The sequence below is a fragment of the Columba livia genome, chromosome 3, assembly GCF_036013475.1.
Source record: "Columba livia isolate bColLiv1 breed racing homer chromosome 3, bColLiv1.pat.W.v2, whole genome shotgun sequence".
NCBI lineage: Eukaryota > Metazoa > Chordata > Aves > Columbiformes > Columbidae > Columba > Columba livia.
The window spans coordinates 94,075,384-94,094,455 of record NC_088604.1 but is presented as its reverse complement, the minus strand read 5'-3'; the positions used below and the strand labels follow the sequence as shown (position 1 = coordinate 94,094,455).

General features: G+C 40.0%; 1 long non-coding RNA gene across 2 annotated transcripts in view; it reads right to left on the bottom strand.

The window, feature by feature from the left end:
- Nucleotides 1-19,072, bottom strand: part of LOC110365670 (uncharacterized) — a 100,161-nt gene that overhangs the window by 48,647 nt on the left and 32,442 nt on the right. Inside the window, exons 10-12 of one of the 2 annotated variants that reach the window (XR_010471588.1) lie at nt 11,989-12,124; nt 6,866-6,895; nt 1,009-1,720 (exon numbers count right to left, since the gene is read on the bottom strand). The exons of the other annotated variant lie outside the window; for it this stretch is intronic. This is a non-coding gene — a long non-coding RNA (uncharacterized LOC110365670). The remainder of the gene's footprint in view (nt 1-1,008; nt 1,721-6,865; nt 6,896-11,988; nt 12,125-19,072) is intronic. 2 annotated transcript variants of the gene reach the window in all.

The window sequence follows — 19,072 nt, the reverse complement described above, 5'->3', positions numbered from 1 at the left end:
AAGTCATGTTATTTTCTCATTCTTAACAAGCTGAGTGACGCAAGACAGAGAGTTCTGTGTGTGCCGCAAGTCAGGCAGTCCCACTTACTTCCCTCACTTCCCCTTCCCTTGATACAGAGCATATGTCTCCTTGTGGCACCAAGCATGTGGAAACCGAGGGGAAATAGCCTATTATTTTAGGAGGTGCAGGACCAAACACCTGGAACAGTGAAATACTTGGAAAGCACTTCTGTAAATGTTTTAAGCTGCACTATATTAAACAATTAAGAGGTGTTGGTATTTCTGTGCTCAAGGGCATTTAAAATTGGGAAGTCCCCTTTAAAGGCACCAGAGCGGAATGTGTATGGTCAGGCTCTTTAAAAGAAAAACTACCTTCCCCCCACTTTTAGCAAAAAAGTCCAAGTTTCAGCTGATTTGCTCTTTCAACAGAGGAAATGAAGCCAGATTATTTTAATGCTGTTTTAAAGAGTTAACTCCTCCAAAAAGTCCAAAGAACAGAATTAGTTACCTTGAAGGCTCTACTCAGGCAATTTAGAAAATAGTTTTGCTAACAACCTTAATGCATTTTTTATATACCCCGGACTGCCAGCACTACAGGTTACTACAGGTTAATCAGCAAACTGCTGATACTAGCTACAATCAGCCCTTAAGAAATCCAACGTCTCCTACATCTTTGCTTTTATTTTTCTGACAACAATAAATTGGTGAACATCAAATTAGTATGAAAGAATAAGAACTTAATATTGACAATTGTTATCTGAGCACATGGTCAAAATCAAGTGTAGTTAATGGATGCTTAGTTAATTCTTAGAAAGCTCTTTGTAGTTCACTTTAGTACATAAGATGAAATGCAGGTTCTTTTAGGCAGGTAGCCAGAGAGACGTACACACACACACACACATACAAGCCTTACACACATGTAGTCTACATTTACATATATGCATATAGATAAATTCCAAACAGACAAGCTCTAGGAAATTTTATAAGAGAAACAAGAAAACAAATTACCTACTGGTCTCTATAACGCCAACGAGCACACAGATTTCCTGGAAAAAACTTTAGAATAATCTTTTCTAATATTTTTTAGGACTATGTTAGCAATGATTTTTGCCAAAATCTTTTTTCATTTAAAAAAAAAAAAAAAAAAGACCACTTAATAAAACCTTAAAATTATTAACAGTGAAAAATGCTTGCTTTGATTTGCTTGTAAGAAAACAAATAAAGGAATTGGCAACTTCTGTGCAGTTTTAGCTCTGAAGTAATTATGGCAGGCTTTTGTTTTAACCACTTATCTCACGGCAGCCCATCAGTTTAACCAAAAAAAAAAAAAAGTATTAAAACTTAGTGAGTTACTGGAATCTTCTGGAACTGAAAACTATACAGATGGTCCACAACATATTTGTATAGAAGATGTCCAATTGTTGATGGGTTTCCAACTATTATAGTAACAGAGTAAGAAGGCAGATACTGGGCAGAGAGCACTGAGCAACTGTTGTCACTGAGCCTTCCCCTCTTGGCTGCATCCCCACTCGCCCAACGAGTAGTTTTGGTCTCCCAGAGCAGAGACAAAGGTTGCTTTGGAGAAGCCGGGAAGCCTAAGAACACCATGTAGATTTAGGACTGGATAGGAGGTATTGTGCGGAGGCCATGCCCATTACTCATCTGCTGGCAACGGGCTCTCTTCCTTTTGTCTGGAAAGACGGTAAACTTTCAATGCCATCTGAAAACAGAAGGCCTTTCAGTGAGTGCAAGAACTCTGCCATCTCAATCATGTGAAAATATTGTAAACACTTTCCCAGCCCCCATTCAGCTGTCCGAAAAGCAGAGCTAGAAAACACCAAACAAAACAGGAAGGGAAGAAAAGGGCCTGCATTGCGCACTTCGTTTTAATTTATGTTTTTTACTCTGAATAGGAATTTTGCTTGGAATTTCGTTTTTTTTTTCCTTAATGTTAGTGAACAGGGTTAAGTAGCTATTATGGAGAAAAGGCAGTTAAAAGCCTAATATATGTTATATTTAGAAGGGAATAAAAAGTTCAGTGCCCAGCAGTTTCTCTCCAGCAAAGTTTCTCTCATGCTTCCTTACGGCCTCTGCAAGAACAGATTTCAAATGTGCTACAGGACTTGGATTTCTCTTTCAACGCTCAAGTTGATGTTTTCCAGGAGAGTGTTCCCTCCAAACATTTAAACAACATGAGTGTTGTACTACTGACATGCCTTGATGTATACAATAACATACCTAGAGTGGGAAGTGGTTGACAAAGAAGAACATATTCAGAGAATACCTGCATGGGGTTGTACATATGTTTAAATGTCTATCAGACATACAGCATATGCAAAAAGCATATGAGCTGTTTGCACAGAATTCTCAAACTTGTCGTTTTACCTGATAGTACCTTCTATATAGGTTGTACTGGTGCAGTATGCCATTACTCTGGACATTTACTTTTACAGATTATTTCAGTCCATCATGTTGTTATGTAAAAGTGATGTGGTTCTTTGCTGAACAAGATGTTCTCATTCCCTTGAAGTTAGTGACTACCTGAATTTTTAAACTTCAGCTACTCAAAACCTTGAACCACAGTAAGACATTAGTGCCCAGAATCTTCACTAACTGAAGTATGAAGTTTTGATTTAATTTGGTCAGCTTAATACTGGAAATGGAGGGAAAAAAACCTCAAACAAACAAACAAACAAGACTACTTTACACTTTATTCACTTGCATAGAAATCTTGCTCTAGAACAAGATTTCTAGTCTTATTCTGATTTTCTGGATCAGAACGAGAAGTGTTTGATCCAATTCTGAACAGAGTAGAAGGAGGTATCACAGGTAAGCCTGGAAGTATTCCTGTTTCCTCAGAGGCAAACCCTCTGCTCCTCACCTAAGAAAGGGCCAGCTGTCAACAGTGTCATCCAGAGGGATGTACCACTGCTGTCTTGGAGGGTATTTCTTTTGAGTATTCAGCAAATGATGTGCACTGTGGAAGTCGGTCCATGACAGGCCAATTAGGACTAACACACCATTTAGAAAGGACACTCTTTCACCTGATTCTCCCTCTCTGTGCTGTGTATATAGACAAGTTTGCTGAATGAAAAAGAGACAGTGTTATTTAAGCAGAAGGATATGAGTTTGTAGACCAGTTCTGCTATTTAACTAAAGATCAAATGTAAAAATGCAAAACAAGTGATGCATGTGCCCACATACATTCAAGTACACTCAGTGCTCTGTTTCCCAAATGCATGCTCAAACTGCTATCCCTTGATGTCCTTTTGCATGCAAGAGTTCATGTGCACAAGAAGCGGGTAGACCTGGGAGTTCATTGTGCTCTTGGATGTTCCTGAGGTTGACTTTGGTATGCTCATTTGGCATCTTGGGGCCTTCTGCTCTGGCTTCTGCCCTACAAGAGGAAAGACTATGCCTTTCCCTGTACTAGAGATGCACTCCTTTATGCTGCTAAAACTAGCAGCTATTCAATAAGCTGACATTCCTGTTCCAAATTTAGGTAAAATTCAAATATCATAATGCACAAAAATGCATGAGACATTATTACCAAGCAGTGCCAGATGTGGCACACTGGGAGGGCAGGTTCTCTTCACCATCTCTCAGTATACACATTATGCATCAGTATGGCCTATTCAACTGTTTGAAGAGTTTGGCACTTGAATTCTGTACCTCCCAAAATAAATGTATATTAGCACACCTAGATAGCCACTTAGCCTTTCTATACAAACAGTGAGAATACCATGAGCATAGGTTAGAGAGCAAGGAAAAGTATTTGCCAATAACTGAAGCAGGGGCTGATAAACTGACCAATGCTTTAAATGCACAAACGCATTCCTCGGGGCTGCCTTGCACATGCTATCTCAGTACTTCTCTCCTCCCCCCTCCATTGTATAAAAAGAAGCTGCAATAAATTAGAATTTTATGAGGCTCCAAATAAAAACCTTCACTAAAATTGAAAACAAGACATGGATATAGAAGCATATGGAAGGTTTATGAGAGCAGGGGAAAAAAATATGATCCCAAGGGAATAAAAAAACCTGTCCCACTCTTTCTTGGTCTTTACAAACTGAAAATTACAAGAGACAGATGAAGAAGTTTGCTGGAGAATACAGTCCTGGTACATCTTCCAAAAAAAAGAGACATTATCTTTTTCTTACTCATTTTTCTGATCCAATAAGCCTAATAAGAACTACTCTTAAGATCCATTTTCTGACTTTCTTTATAAAACACTTCAAAGTTATGTATGAAAATGAGATCCTTTTCTGCTTTGATCCTTAGTGTAAGGATAACCAAGCACAAGTGGCTTCCTGGCCTTCATGAAGTTTTCTTTGGAAATAAACACTGGACCCCCTGAATTCTGTAACTAGTATTTTAAGTGTTTTAGAGAATAAAGGCAGTTCTGTTTAATTTATATTTTCATCTTTATTCCAAACCCCAAAGTGATTCATTCTGGTCACTGTATACACAGTTCTACTTCTATTTTTTTCCCGCCGTTTCTCCCATCCTCACCACTCCCCACTTCCAGAATGGTGTGGGTACTGGATTTTGTTTAGCTAAATGATAGAATGGCTATTAAGTGTTGTTTTTCTTTATTTTTAAATACAATACTCTACATTCCAGACATTTCCACCAGACACAGTGGTTTGGAACTGAAGAACACTGCAAGCGATGAAATTTGGGTTTGGCTCTCAATTATTGTGAAATACTTGAAGAACTTTTAGATTTTTCTTCTTTAAAATGACCCAAAATTGGGGGCTAAGCTATGGGGATATTTGTTTGACAGCTTAGAAGTGACAATCCTGTAACATATTTTGTTCTATGAGAATAAAATACAGGGTCTGTGCTCAGTGCCCAAGTAAGGCCTATGAACTGCTAATTTCAATTTTTAGGGGACACAATGCCAAACACTGACAGCTGATATTATATTTGCTTAAAAGTATATGGATTTTCCATTCCTGCTAAACTGATCGTTTATGAAATGGTTAACAGCGGTAATTGTTAAATTATCCTTGCTTCTGATAGCCAGTTAAAAATTAATTCAAAGTGTATGCAATGGGTGGCAAGGATTGCTCATCACACCCCACCCTTCAACTGCCAAAGGCAAACAAATTCCGAAAAGAAGGTGAGAAAACAAAGGTGAAGACATCCCATGTCAGAGTGGGGGAAGTCTATTTACAGAACAGACATGTTCATGGTCTGGGGAGGTGGCGTTCCTACAGAGAAGTTGCTACAAAGGCTCTGTGCTCGTAAGATTCACTTCGGCTTGGAAACAAGAATGTACATAAACAGCACAGGAGAAACATGCAAAGGGACCTGGGGTTTTGTGTCTCCCTTTAGATAAAATCTTGATGAAACTCTGGAGACCTCTCCTGAGAGTGTTATGACTTAATCCAATGCCATGGAAATGTCATTCTTCCAAAAAAAACCACCCCAAACACAAACAAACAGTGTTGTGACACACAATTCATTAAGAGCGCTTGTTTGAATGGCGTCTTACAGAAGTTGAGAAGAATGAATATTCTTAGGTCTTCTATCATTAGACAGGACAATGAAGAGAAAAGAGCTATTCTGGCCTTGAATAGGAGTCTGTCTGACTTCTATTTTGTTAGAGTTTTGAATGTCCCTTGATTTCTTCTCTTTTTCTGTTTTGGCCCCAATCCCTGTTTCTATGTGTGCAGTCCCAATGACTTATGTAAAGACATTCTCTTCAGGTATCTGTAGAAATGGTGGAATATCACAGGTTTCAGACATTGAACAAGGTATTAATAATTATTCAAAGATGGGCCATCTGAAAAACTCAGCTATTGCACAAATGTGAACACTTTACACCTCCTTTTATGCCATAAAGGATTAATTTAAACAGGTTAGCAGCCAAATATTCTACAAGAATGACTTTAGTTTGATTGATACTAGGGATTTTAAAGTAATGCTAAAAAGTTTCTTTTCATTTCCATTATTACAATAGCTGAAACAAGTTCTGACATTTTTCAATCTATTAATAACAGATATTTTGTTTCACCCTAATTATTTTGCCACACAAAATACTCATACCTAAATACTGTCATAATGAAGACTACTATAGGGAAGACCAACCTAGAGACCTAGGTTTTCTGGATCACAGTCTCAAGCAAATGTAGGAATCCTTCTGAAGCAGGGTGCTTAGCCAGACTTCTCACCTTTCTACAATGGTGTTAAGTGGTGATGAGTCCCTTTCTGAGGCACCCAGTTCTCCTTGGCAGGCCATAAGGGACCGGCAACCCATTTAGTTCTAAGGAGTCTCCCAAAAGGAGGATGGCTAGAAGTTTGTCATTTCGGACCTACTCCATGATATCCCAAGGCAAATCATGCCTTCTCTTTTACACCCACCCTGGTCTCCATATCCCCTCCACACAGTTTATGTTGCCTGCTGCCCCAAACACTTATATTTTCCCCTCCTTTGTATGAGAGATGTAAGACAAGTTTAAACACAGCTGTCAAGTTCTAAAATCAGCATCAAAGCTCAGTAAAAGCAAGAGGGGAAAACAATATGCTTTGTTAAACAATACTGCTTCAGATCTCGAAGGGTTATACAAGGAAAGTAATACCCCCTTTGAGTTCTGTATATGGCAAACGCTACCTAACATCCTCAGTCAGAACCCCGCTGTTTATGAGGTGATGAGAAAAGAATACAGCTCCCTCTTGTCAGTAGGACTTCTCCACTGCCCTGCAGGAAATTTTTTTGTTATATTTCAGATGTATTGAATCTTCTAGACATTAGAAAAGCAAAACATGCACTGTGCACTCTGAAGCCATCACCTCTTTTGGTCAGTTCATAGGTTTGCCAAGGTCACAGAAAAACACTCTTTTACATCATAAGTCTTACCTTTAGGCTGTTTTACTCCTCTACAGGAACCTGAAAGGATTTAAACAGATTTATCAAACCAGAAATGGAAATATTTATGTTTGGAAACATTGGTATTTCTAAACATTTCTTGTTTTTTTCCTTCCCTACTGATACTGATTCCCAGTCTTTGTGCCATGTGAAGTGGTTTAAAAGTTAATTCTCAGGAAAAGAAGTCTGCCTGTTACATCACACCCCCCCCCCCACACACACACAGAGCAGAGGTTTTCTGCTGCATTGCTGGTATTACTACTACCACTATGTATGTGCATATATAACGTATATGTTTGTGTGTTACACATTCATTTTTTCCTACACAACTCAGCATTTTTTTTTTTTGTTTTATAGTCATCCATTTTTATGGTTAGTATGAGTTGTTATGATGATTTAATATGATCATCTATTTAATGTAAGCTACAGAATTCACCAGTTTGTTGACACCCTGATCCCAGTGTATTCCTGGGAAATATTTCCCAGATGCAGAAAGCACCTGGAAAGCTTTTACTGGAAAGTTAATTTCTTCTCTCAGCTGAGCAGCCAGCAAGGAAAGCTTAGAGCTGACATCAGAGACCCCCAAGGCTCTTCTGGGAAGGACCCTAAGCCACTGTGTTAGCACAGAGGCAACAGGTTCAGGAAAAAATGTGTATTGAATGGAACAACAAGATTTTCTTTTAAACACACAAATGACCTGGTAAGTTGGCTAAATTTCGGCCCTAAAGGGTCTTAGAGTGGGCAAAACAACACTTGCTCATGTGTAACAGGATGGATGCAAACAAAAATGTGTCTGGTAGTGCTGGTACTCCCAGACAAGTTGAGGGTCTACTTTTCTATCACAGCCATGTATGAAACATTTTTTGCTGCTGCTCCACTTCAGTCGACCCTTTACTTTTCACCTTGATAACACAGCGTGTAATACTCCAAGCCACAAATGCGAGCAAGGAAAGGGGAATACTTTAAATGCTGAGTTACTGTTATCATACGTTCCCTGGAAATGGGAATTGTTTTGCAAGGATCACAGCATACCATCCTCATTTCAGCTTATAAAAGAAAGGAAAAGAGACAAACTTAAGACTAAGCAACACAAACAAGTTTTCTCCTGGATGGAGGCTACAGCCACAAAAGCATAAGCTGTGCCCCTCCTGCCAGGTTACTCACCAGGAAACAAAGACAATAAACCAGCAGCCATAATATGTTATTTAGCAATAAAAAGATGGAGACTTCCATTTGCCATTCTTTCTCTGTACAGTCCTTGCTGGTTTTCCTCAAATGTACAGGAAACCTTCAGCACAAAAGGCATCAGCTTACCACACAGAATCATCTGGGTCACCCTGCACTGCATGGTTTGTTAACGATGCAGGGGGCTGGGCAAGGTAATGAGAAATGAAGACACCTGAGTTATTCAGCAATAAATGCAGCTTGATGCTCACCCACTGTGACTAGGTGATTCTTCAGAAACAAGAGGGAAGCAGTGAGAGATATTTTAGGGTCCAGGCAGAAAGAATGTCAGTATTTTAGCTGATCTTCAATAAAACAAAAGTGGATGAATAAGAAGGAAAATATAATTATTCTCTTGTTACAAAATAACTAGTGTGTAGTGCCACGTTTCAAAGTCTACCTTAGGTGAGCATCTCAGGGCATCAGTCAAATAAATACGTGATTTGAGTGTTTCAGAAATACATCTGCTTACCTCAAAATTATTCTTTCCATTGTGAAACCTAGTCCCTCCACCAGAGAAAGATTGTACAACTATGAGGTCCCTGGGACTGTTTCCCCATCCACAACATCATACCACAAGCAGCTCATCTTTGCAAAATGCCTGGAGGTCCATAAAGGAAAAAAGAAAACACACACACACACACACACACACACACACACACACACACCACCCTTGCCTCCTCCTCCTTGTGCCTGGCCAGGCTTGCAGTTCTCAGCCTGGCTTTTGCTATTATACCCAGTTTGAGCCCAAGCAAATTCCAATCCACTCCTCTTCCTGAGGCTCCCATTTATTTAAACAGGTGGGAGCACAATTACTGTATTTCCCAAAGTGCTGTTGCAGCTGAACTAGCTTATAAAGCAATTCCGCTACAGGTATCAATTAAGAATGTGCAATGGGGAATTTCAGGCTGCAAGAACAACACAGCAGCCATTTCTGGAGCTTAGGTTCTGGCAATGGCAAAAGCAACACTCAGCTGCTCTGTAAATTTCTTAACTCAAAAGACCATTAGCTGGAATTGCTGTGAAAACTTACGAACTTTAAAAAAAAAAAAAAAATTTTTTTCTTTATTATTATTTAAGGCTGTCCCACCATTCTGTTATCTGTCATTAATTTTCCATATGTTTCCCCTCACCACTGCTCTTAGGCTGGGCTCGGTTTACAGTTTTGGATCAGATTTCTTTACAAGCCAGGACATTTGCTGGCTTGCTTACTAGCTTGAGGCCAGTTATGTTTGAGTGAGGCCCAAGCAAAACAAGTGAGATTTGGTGACTTTCCAGTGAGTAGGCACCAAATCTAATGATCCATGGTTGTTATTTTTTAAAAGTTTAAAATTTTAAAGTGGAAGTTCTTTCGTTATTTCAGACTTTTTTAAAAAAAACAGCTGCTGGCTGATACTTGCTCAAATATTGCAGCATCCCTCTGCTTACTGTAAAGCAGAGATTTTGTTTTGTTTTCTTCACACTTAACATAAGACAAAAGTTTCTTGGTTATCTATATTTTTAATCACATATGGGAAAATGCACTGGTATATTTGGAAAAAACAAACTGATGAGAATGAGGATCAATGAACCATTTTGTTTCCAGTATTTGTATTTGATAATGAAGCCTAGTGTTTGCAAATCTTTCTCTCAAAAGCATTCAAATTTCATGTGAAACCCTCCTCTAATTCAAATCTGTCTTCTAGAAACATGCCTTACACACCAATTAAAAGTGAAATGTCCTTCCAGACAAACTTTAAATATAAAATACTGAATAATCACTGATCCTCTAAATGTATCCTGGATTACTTAATTCTTTTTTTTTTCTTCTTGTTTTTAGCTTTTTATTCTTGGTACATCTGAAATGCATTTTAAATGCTTTGGGGCAAGGACTATCATAAAGTGCCAAGAATATCTGGGGGCCTTGTGGAAATGCTAAAGTAGAATTTTAAAAGTAATTTGACACTGAAAGACCTCCAGACCTTTGAAAATTCCCCATTTTATATTCTCCACTGCACACACACAGAAACTTAAGGTAGCAGAACCAGAGTATAGTCCAAATGTGAGACAAAATGAAAATACCAGTATTAGGTATTGTGTTTCAGGTTTAGTCAGATTAGCATGCTAGTAAGCAGTAGTTCGAAAATATCTTGAAGGCAAAGGGATTCCCACAAAACTGTATGTCTTCTCTGTACTTAGCTGGTGTAAAGACCTTCCCCCTGGCTTTGCTTCATAAGTTTAAGCACTTTGTTATAGATGTTGTAACAGATGGCTTGTGAAAGCTATATGAACACTACATATAAACCTCATATTGTCCATATTGCTATTATTAGTAGCACTCATCAAGGTAACCAAGCATAAGACCCTCTAGAGCTAAGCAATAATTTTTCTGGACAGAAGCAGTGTTTAGACTCCACAGTGATGAAAATTGCAGCTCCTGGCTGCTAGGAGTGTGTCTGCGTGCTGGGATCCAGAGGTCTGGGAAGGGAAGAATACAGACACCCTAAACAGAGGGCTGAACAAGAGCTGCCCAAATTAGCCATTAGGATACATGGAGGATATTGGACTTAGTTGAAGCCTCTCTGGAATTCAGTCGCCTGTCTCAACGTAGGGATCTCCACCCTCCTCCACCAAAACTGTAAGAGAAGTGGGTGCTGATGCTGCCAGGCCTGTTTGACGCAATCACTCCACAACAGGAGCACTCCCTCAGACTGCAGGGGATTTGGGCTCAGTTCCCTCTAGGCGTGGAGGGCTCTGAACCTCTATTATCCACACCAGTGCCAAAAGCGATCAGGCTATAGGTTATATAGAGAAGTTCTTCCTCTTCCTTCTAAAGCTGTTTCTTTTAGCATGCTTAGGAAATTAACCTAATCTAAACTGAACATCATATCAACTCGTGTTTGTTTTTGTCTTTCATATTTGATCTTCTTAAAGGGCCAATTTATTTGCTGTCTGAGGCTATTTACAAAGTAACAGTAAGTACGTCCGTAAATACTGCAGTCCTGAATTGCATGTGCTTCCCCACAAAGCAAGTTAGGGCTTGATGAAGGAAGGGTTAAATAAGTAGTCCAACATAGAGAAGAGGGAGGAACCATCATAGTCAGCACACTCAGGGCCTGGAAGTGTTCTGCAGAACCCAGCAGCCCGTCTCACCAGATGATGATGATGCCCCCCAAAGGGACATCCTTTTTCTTGCGGTTGCTTCATGATTTATAACACCGGGAGGAAGGGAAGGAGGTTGGAAGAAGGGGACAGGTGAGGAAGAAAACAGAAAAATTTAGTGACAAAAGGAAACAAATCAGGTAGGAAAAGGCAAATTTGCAAGTCATTGACAAAAGTGCAGTTGTTTGGTTATTCTCACAGCTGCTTGTTCACCACCCCCTCCAGCAGGATGGGGGACAGAATCAGAAGGGTAAAACTGAGAAAACTTGTGGGTTGAAATGAAGGCAGTTTAACAGGAAAAGCAAAAACTGCACACACAAGCAAAGTGAAACAAGGGATTCATTCACTACTTCCCGTAGTCAGACAGGTGTTCAGCCATCTCCGGGAAAGCTGGGCTCCATCACAGGTAACGGTTACTTGGGAAAACAAACCCTATCACTCTGAACATCCCCCCTGCTTCCTTCTTCTTCCCTTGGATTTATATGCTGAACATGATGTCATATGGTATGGAACACCCCTTTGGTCAGTTGGGGTCAGCTGTCCCAGCTGTGCCCCCTCTCAACGTTTTGTGCACTCCCTGCCTTCTTGCTGGCAGGTCACTGTGAGAAGCTGAAAAGTCCTTGAGTGTTTAGTAGAAACTGAAACATCAGTGTGTTATCAACATTATTCTCATTCTAAATCCAAAACACAGCACTATACCAGCTACTAGGAAGAAAATCAACTCTACCCTAGTCAAAACCAGGACATACCTCATGTGGTAGGTTGGACAGAGAGTGGAAAGAGAGAGGAGAAGATAGTCCACATACAGATCCCACTGAGATCCCTGCAGATATCAGAACTACTTTGGAACAACCAAATAACCAACACCAACAATTAAATGTGGAGCTGAAAGAGAAAACAGAAAATTAGGGCCGATAGCTAAGTAAGAACAGTCACAGGAGCCAAGAAAGGGAGAGATTTCAAGGAGTCGATGGAGTAAACAGCATTAAGAGCAAGTGAAAGGTAAAGAAAGATGAGGTTGCAGAATAGACCTGTGACTGGATCAGGAAAATCCCAGTGGGGGATCGACTACACACTACGGGTTTCTGTGCTTGGATACAAAAAGCTTTACAAACCAGATTGTTGGCAAAACTTCATGAGTCCCACACTGGAATAATTAAAATAAAAGCTGTTCACTGAAGTTATTTTTGGTGGGCATGTTTGGATCAGAGAGTGGAGTTGTTGAGCACAGTATAACACATGCCAAAAGCCCTATTATGTGCCTGCCACTGCACCCTGCCATACTTGGAAATACGTTCAAAAACTGTGGTAGAAAGCCCTTACTGGCTTCACACTTGAAGGACAAACCAGCGCTACACGTTTCAGTTGGAGGTCGCGGTGTTGGTCCTGAGCCATTTCTCCTGGAGGCTGGGGCCCTCTTGGTTGAATCTGGGCAGGGAGACGTTTGCTGTGTGACAGACCTCAGACCGAGCAGTGGACTAGTCTAAACGGGATGTTCATACTCAAAATTAATGTATAAGTATCCTAGAGTGACGGAGGCATAGAAGGCAACAGAATGTTATACTGTCTGGTGACCTTCCTATCTGATGGAATGGGTTGCTCATACCAAGTATTCCTTCACAGCTGAAATGGGCTAGCAAACCAGATGGTAAAGCATTAAGACCCCTTAGAAAAATATCGCCCCACTTAGGTATAACATTTGTTTTCTTGCAGCAGAGTTCCTCAAAGGACCCCACAGAGAAGCTGGGTGCTTTTCTGAACGTTCCCTTACCACGGCCTATTTTTCCCTGAAAAAAACACGTAGTATGAAAGTTACTGCAAATGGAGACAGAATACAAAACAAGCTCTGAAACAGCAAGTGAGAACCAGAAATTTCAGAGGAGAAAACAGAAGGCACCTTTTGATTAAGGATATGTTACATCAGGCCCAAAGCCTGCTATTGTTTGTATGGAAAACTGGTAGATATCAAACCAAATTCAAATTTCTCTAAATGCAAACACTAGGTTTAAGGCTTGAAGTGGCTGAAGCAACCTCGAAGCATTATAACCAACAACTGTCACTATCAATCTGCCAGGGATCATCGCCTTCTGAGAACACAAAAGCAGAGCACATACCAAATTTGTTAAGTGTTCTCCTAATTAAACCACATGCACAGTAGAACACTGTTTCTTCCCTGCAGTAGACCTATGCCAGCAGCTTTTCCCTCAAGATTGCCTCCTTCCTTCAGCACAACAGCTCCTGATGACTCACAACAGGGCAAATTGTCTTCCTTTTCTCCGAAGGTTATTTTTTCCTCAACACAGGACCTTGCAGGTTGACCCTACTGGCTGTTATGCAAATACAGCCTCTGGACAATAAGTTTCCAAATCAAGCTTTTACTGAAAAAGAAAAGAAAACAATCTGTGAAGGTCCCTAAAAAGGAAATAGCAGAGATACGTATCTTTACTTGTTCAGGGTTTTTTTCAGGGGAGTGGTTTTATTTTGCCAAATTCTTATTTAAGCAGCTTAGATTTACTTAGTGTTTAACTTAGCCATGAAATTGTTAACTAGCACATGTGTGAGGGCTGAAACCAGGTTCTTGTGAACTGTTGTATATCTGTCATCTGAAAGTTAAACACTGGCTTAGGAAAATCCAAATGGTGGCTTCATCCTCAGAATGACAGCAGAAAGAAAAATATTTGCACTCTTCCCATCTCTAAGGAGAGGCTTGGAAAGGATTGTCTTGAGACACTCCTTTATTCTCTTGACAGCAAGAGCTGTACTGCTGAGACTGTCTCTACTCACACGTTATTAATGCTCCAGCTTCTCCTGTCTGGAGCCCATGCTACATACACTGTTTTTCCCAGAAAACACAATGTTCATTTGCTTTATTTTGTGGCCACCAGGCTCCCTCTCCTCTGTACTCATGCAAAAGTGCAGGTGACTTTTGTTCAATGGGTCCTCAGAAGATACACCGTGAAGCTGCCAGAGACAGGAGTTGACTAGAGTTCGCAGAGCCAAGTCATCTTCCAGCTGCACCTATATATCTCTGTTACACCCTCCACTGCCATGGATGTTATTTTGTATGTAAGAAAAAATATCTGAATCTGACACTTCTAGGGTCAGCTATGACTTCCTAAGAATGCAGCCTGGATTCAGACAAACTGTTTTCTCTGACACTGCTTCTCACTATTTTTTAAAAAATAGATAAACTTCTATAAAAAATAACTTTCAAATCTTACTTTGAGCTGCTCCTTTTCTGCAATAACCATTCAAAACCTTAACTGCTGTGTGATTACTGCTGCGCCTGGGCTGTGATGATCGATATAGCTGTGCTTGTGCTCCCTCCTTGTCTGTCTCCATCTCCTGACTCTATGTTGTATGTTTAGACTGGGAACTCCTTAGTGCAGAGATTGTTTTTAACCTCTCAGTTTGCACATGAGCTAGGACCATCAACTGAAGTGCTAAGCTAATATAAAGGATCAACAGGGAAGGCAGCTTTGCTTTATGAATGACTGGTCTCTTCATGACATGTTGAAGTTCCTCGTGCACAGTTAGGAAGAACATTATTTGTACAAGAGAAATGAGACATCTATGTGAATTTTAGTCTACAATGTTCAAATTATGAAAATATTGTGAATCCTTTGAACTCTTTCTAAAATTTTAGACATCTTAAGAATAGTCTTCTTTAACTGCTTTTAACATAGAATATGTCATAAACTTGACTTCCAAATAAATATTTTCAAGTTCTCTCTTCTCAGCCTCTCCTGCCAGGAAAGAAGGGTTGATTTTGACAGCTTCAGGAGCCCCAGACTCAGAGCCAGATTCTCTTCTCCTTGGCAGGTCTGTAGAACCACAGCAAGTTCACTGACCAAAGCTGAGCTCCAGGGAGGGAAAAAAAGTATTTAACATTTTCATTGGTCCCATGCTATGTTGTATTCTCAGCTCCCTCCACAACGTCTTTAAAATACAACTCCAAAATGCCTAGCAGTATCTGCTATCCTGTGCCAAGACCAGGTCAGGAGCAGCAGGGAGCCATGTGGCAGCACCCATGCTGCCCACAGAAACAGCACAGCAGCTCAGGTACTTGGCCTGTGTGGTTTGGTAAAGTTGCCAGGGATAGATTCTCTGCTGCCTTACTTATTTTCATGCTGTGGTAATATGAGTTACGGTGGTAAAAGTTCCCATTGAGTGGGAGATTCCCAAGCTGGGTCTTCATAGGTTTGGACTTCTTGCTATTGGAGCCTGGGTGCAGTTTACACAGATTGGCTGATGGGCTACCGCATTAAAACCAGCCAGTTTGCACAAGTCTCTCATTCTAAAATATATGTAATTTATTTGAGCTGATAGAGAGGATAAGAATCAACTCTTTCCTAGTTAATAAAAAACATACAATGAGAGCAGAGCTCTGCCAGCATATCTTGTTTATCCAAAAATGTTTGGCATTAAATGTGAAATCGGAAATGAACTCATTATCTGATTATTTTCATTTTGAAGAATTAACTGCTTTAGGGGAAAGGCTTGTCTTAAACAGTCCCCTTGTATGGATGACTAATTGCAAATACATATCTCTGAAGAATACAGCAAACGCTCCTGACTCCCAGGGTAGGATGTAGCACTATAAATTTGGACAAGAACATTAGGAGTATCCTCTCATGTGACTTATTTCAAAACAGAAGGAAATCCATTAAAGCTAGCAGCATCATGCCCAAACAGGTGAGAAGAGTTTCAAAAAAGGCCATGCTCTATAATTCCTATCCAGCAAATATGGATAAGAAGTGCTTAATTATTTTGTTTCCCCTCCTAAAAGATAATTATATAGCAGGGTGGATAGTTATAACTTTCTACATGTAAAAGTATGTTGAAAACAGGATCTCTCAGTGGTATAAATGAGCATTTCTCAGTAAAAATTAAGAAAACTCCCCATTCAAGCACCAAGCCCGGGTCACTCTGGATTAATAGAGAACTGTGCTCATAATGGCCCATTGGGCTGCATGCTTTTGTTGTCTCCTGCTGCTTTTTTTCTCCATTCTCATCCATTTGATCTCAGCTTTCAGTGTTTTTCGGTTAGCCCTCTCTGTAGCTGGCTCAACAGCTGCTGCTCCTTCTAGGGTTGCTGAGTGCCTCCTCTGTACTCAAAATGCTGTTTTCTTTTCCTGCTGGTGACTGGAGTGAATTTCAGAAAGGGCACTGGGGAGCCCTCCACTGTGTGTCAGCAGTGTGCAAGTCAAACAAGTGTGTGTCCTCCACTGAACATTTGGCTCTTCCTATTTTACTCTAACTGGAATATCCCCATCCTCCTGTGCCCTGTGAACCTACGTGCAACATCACAGAGTGCAGGGCTTAAACTTCCTCTTCCTCTTAGTTACATTTGAATTATTTTTTTTTTTGGCTGGCCCTGCAATCCAGAGGCAGAAGTACATTAGTACAGTGATGTTCAGGAAGGCAGCAAGCAACCCAGGATGATTCTGGGCTGCCCAACAAGACAACACGTTGCTTTTTGGGCTTCCTGCAGCCCACGGACTGTGTGTAGCACAGAAAAGGCAGCCCAAATGCCTTACCTCCAACTCAGCCAGTACAGAGAGCAGGTATCCAACAATGAGTCATCTATACTATGTACTTGGTCTCTATCACACAGTTCAGATCTCTTTACAGTGCAGATCCAGTCAGGAATGAGAAGTTCACCCTGTCTGGGTGAATAGCATTAGGGTCCCCAAAACACATAAACTACCATGTGTGATCCTTCCTTGGTCTAAGTTCTCCATTAGTTAGGGTGGACAGAAATAAATAAACTCTCCAGGGCATGCCTTTAAACTTTTAAAGTAATTTTAAAGGACAGATCCCACCAGTTACAATATTTACTCTCTGTGACTACACAAGAATGACTTAGTATTTTGCAGGAAAAAGCACAAATATAGGTAAAATCCTAGGGAAAAAAATAATTGCAGATATAGCCTATAAAAGATCATTGTGGGGAAAACAAACAAACAAACAAACAAAACCAAAAACAACAACAACAAAAAAAAAACACATTACATTCCCACCAGTGAATATACACATTCCCAGCCTGACGCTGATGTGACAATTTCCATGTACCCTTGTTTCTTCCCTTTCACGTAGCAGTGCACACACCAGCGCTTGCCTTCTCTCCAACAGCTGGTCGAAGGCAGTGAAGGGTCACCAGTGCTGTTCTGTTTCAGTTCCTGGAGCCTCCCTGCTCTGGAAAAATGCCACACTTCCTGAGCAACTCTGTCTTACCCCAGAAGCTGAAGAAATGTTCCCTATTTGAACCATTAAACTTTCATTTCCTATCTAATGTTGTCTCAGCATGAGCAGCATTTGAGAGCCTATTTCGGTGTTTGCTCTTTTTTGTCAAATCTCTGAAATATCCTATTTGGACTGAAAGATGCAATTGGGCATTAACTTTGTGAGTTCTTTGATATGGCAAATGTAAGCTTTTAAAACAAGGTATTGGGGCTTTTCTTTTCATTAAACTATAGAAAGTGATTAACCAGGAAGACTAAACAGTTAAGAAATGTGAACACGACAGAATAGGCTGTTTGACTGTCTTTTCATTCCAAATGACATGGAAAAGAGAAGGAACAATAACTTTCTCAAAGGTATTTGTCACATATGTTGTTTACACATATCTTTCACATCTTGTTCTTTCACAGCCTATTAGACCCTGGAGCTGAAGCTGCATTCTTAAACTTCCTTCTGTAATCCAGACCAAACTATGTCACATAAAACTCTGTTTTTATCTCACTGAATACTAAGGTTTTCACTGTTTTAAAAATTATTATTAATGTGGTGTCTAAATTATTTTTAATAAGTTAAAAATTACCTCTGCTCTACACATTACCAAAAATGTACAATGGTGCTGGTTTTCACCACTCTTGATTTTGCTGTTACTCACACCTTACAACACCTGTAATAGTGTTAAGCATTTATCTCATTAAAGAAGTGCAGTCAAAAAATAAAAGACCATCACCTCTTTACCATTGCCATTGATGATTAAAGCAAGCTTTTCAACCAAAGAGCAATCTTGTCCTAATATTTCCATAGACACAATGTCACCTGGAGTCCTTTCCTACACTTTCTGCTTTTTAAATTATTTCTGTCAAATTAATTTGCTTTAATCCAGTTACAGTGTGGGAGAGAGACTGCTGCTTTGAGCTGATCCTATCATCTGTTGCCTTCGCCTATGGGTAACATGCAGATGAAGACCCAGTGTCGCTTCTGTCAGAGTTAACCGAAGATCCTTGGCTAACTTCAGCCCTCAGCAAACCACTTCTTTCATTTATGACACTCTGTACCGTATATCATCATCATACATAGTGCAAGACCATTTCCTTCCCTTGCCTAGCCCTGTAGCCAAATGGGTGGGGATGTCAACAGCAGGTGGGAGGAGGCTGTGGTCTTCCTGGGGAATAGCTTCTTGATCGGTCTTACAGCAGCTACCATAAAAACCACTGGGCAGATATGCAGACAACCACAGGGAGCCAGGCACTTACTCATTGATAATTTTAGTAATAATGTAAAAATTAAGTTTGGAGCATTGAATGAAGCAATAGTGAGCTGACATCTTTACATTACATGTATATTTTCATCTGTAAGTTTTGTATGTCTTTGTAATGGTTTCAGCTTGTCCTACATGGTAATGCTAATATTCTGTTTCACACAAACTAGAGGCATTGAGAAAAGTTACTTTCCTGTGCTACTTCATCTCTAAATGTGCTGGGTCATCAGAAATCTAGATACCTAATTAAAAAAAAAAAAAGAAAAAAAAAAAGCCAGGTTTACAGGATCCATTGAGGGCTATAGGAATCCACCAGTTAGGATCAATGAGCTCTG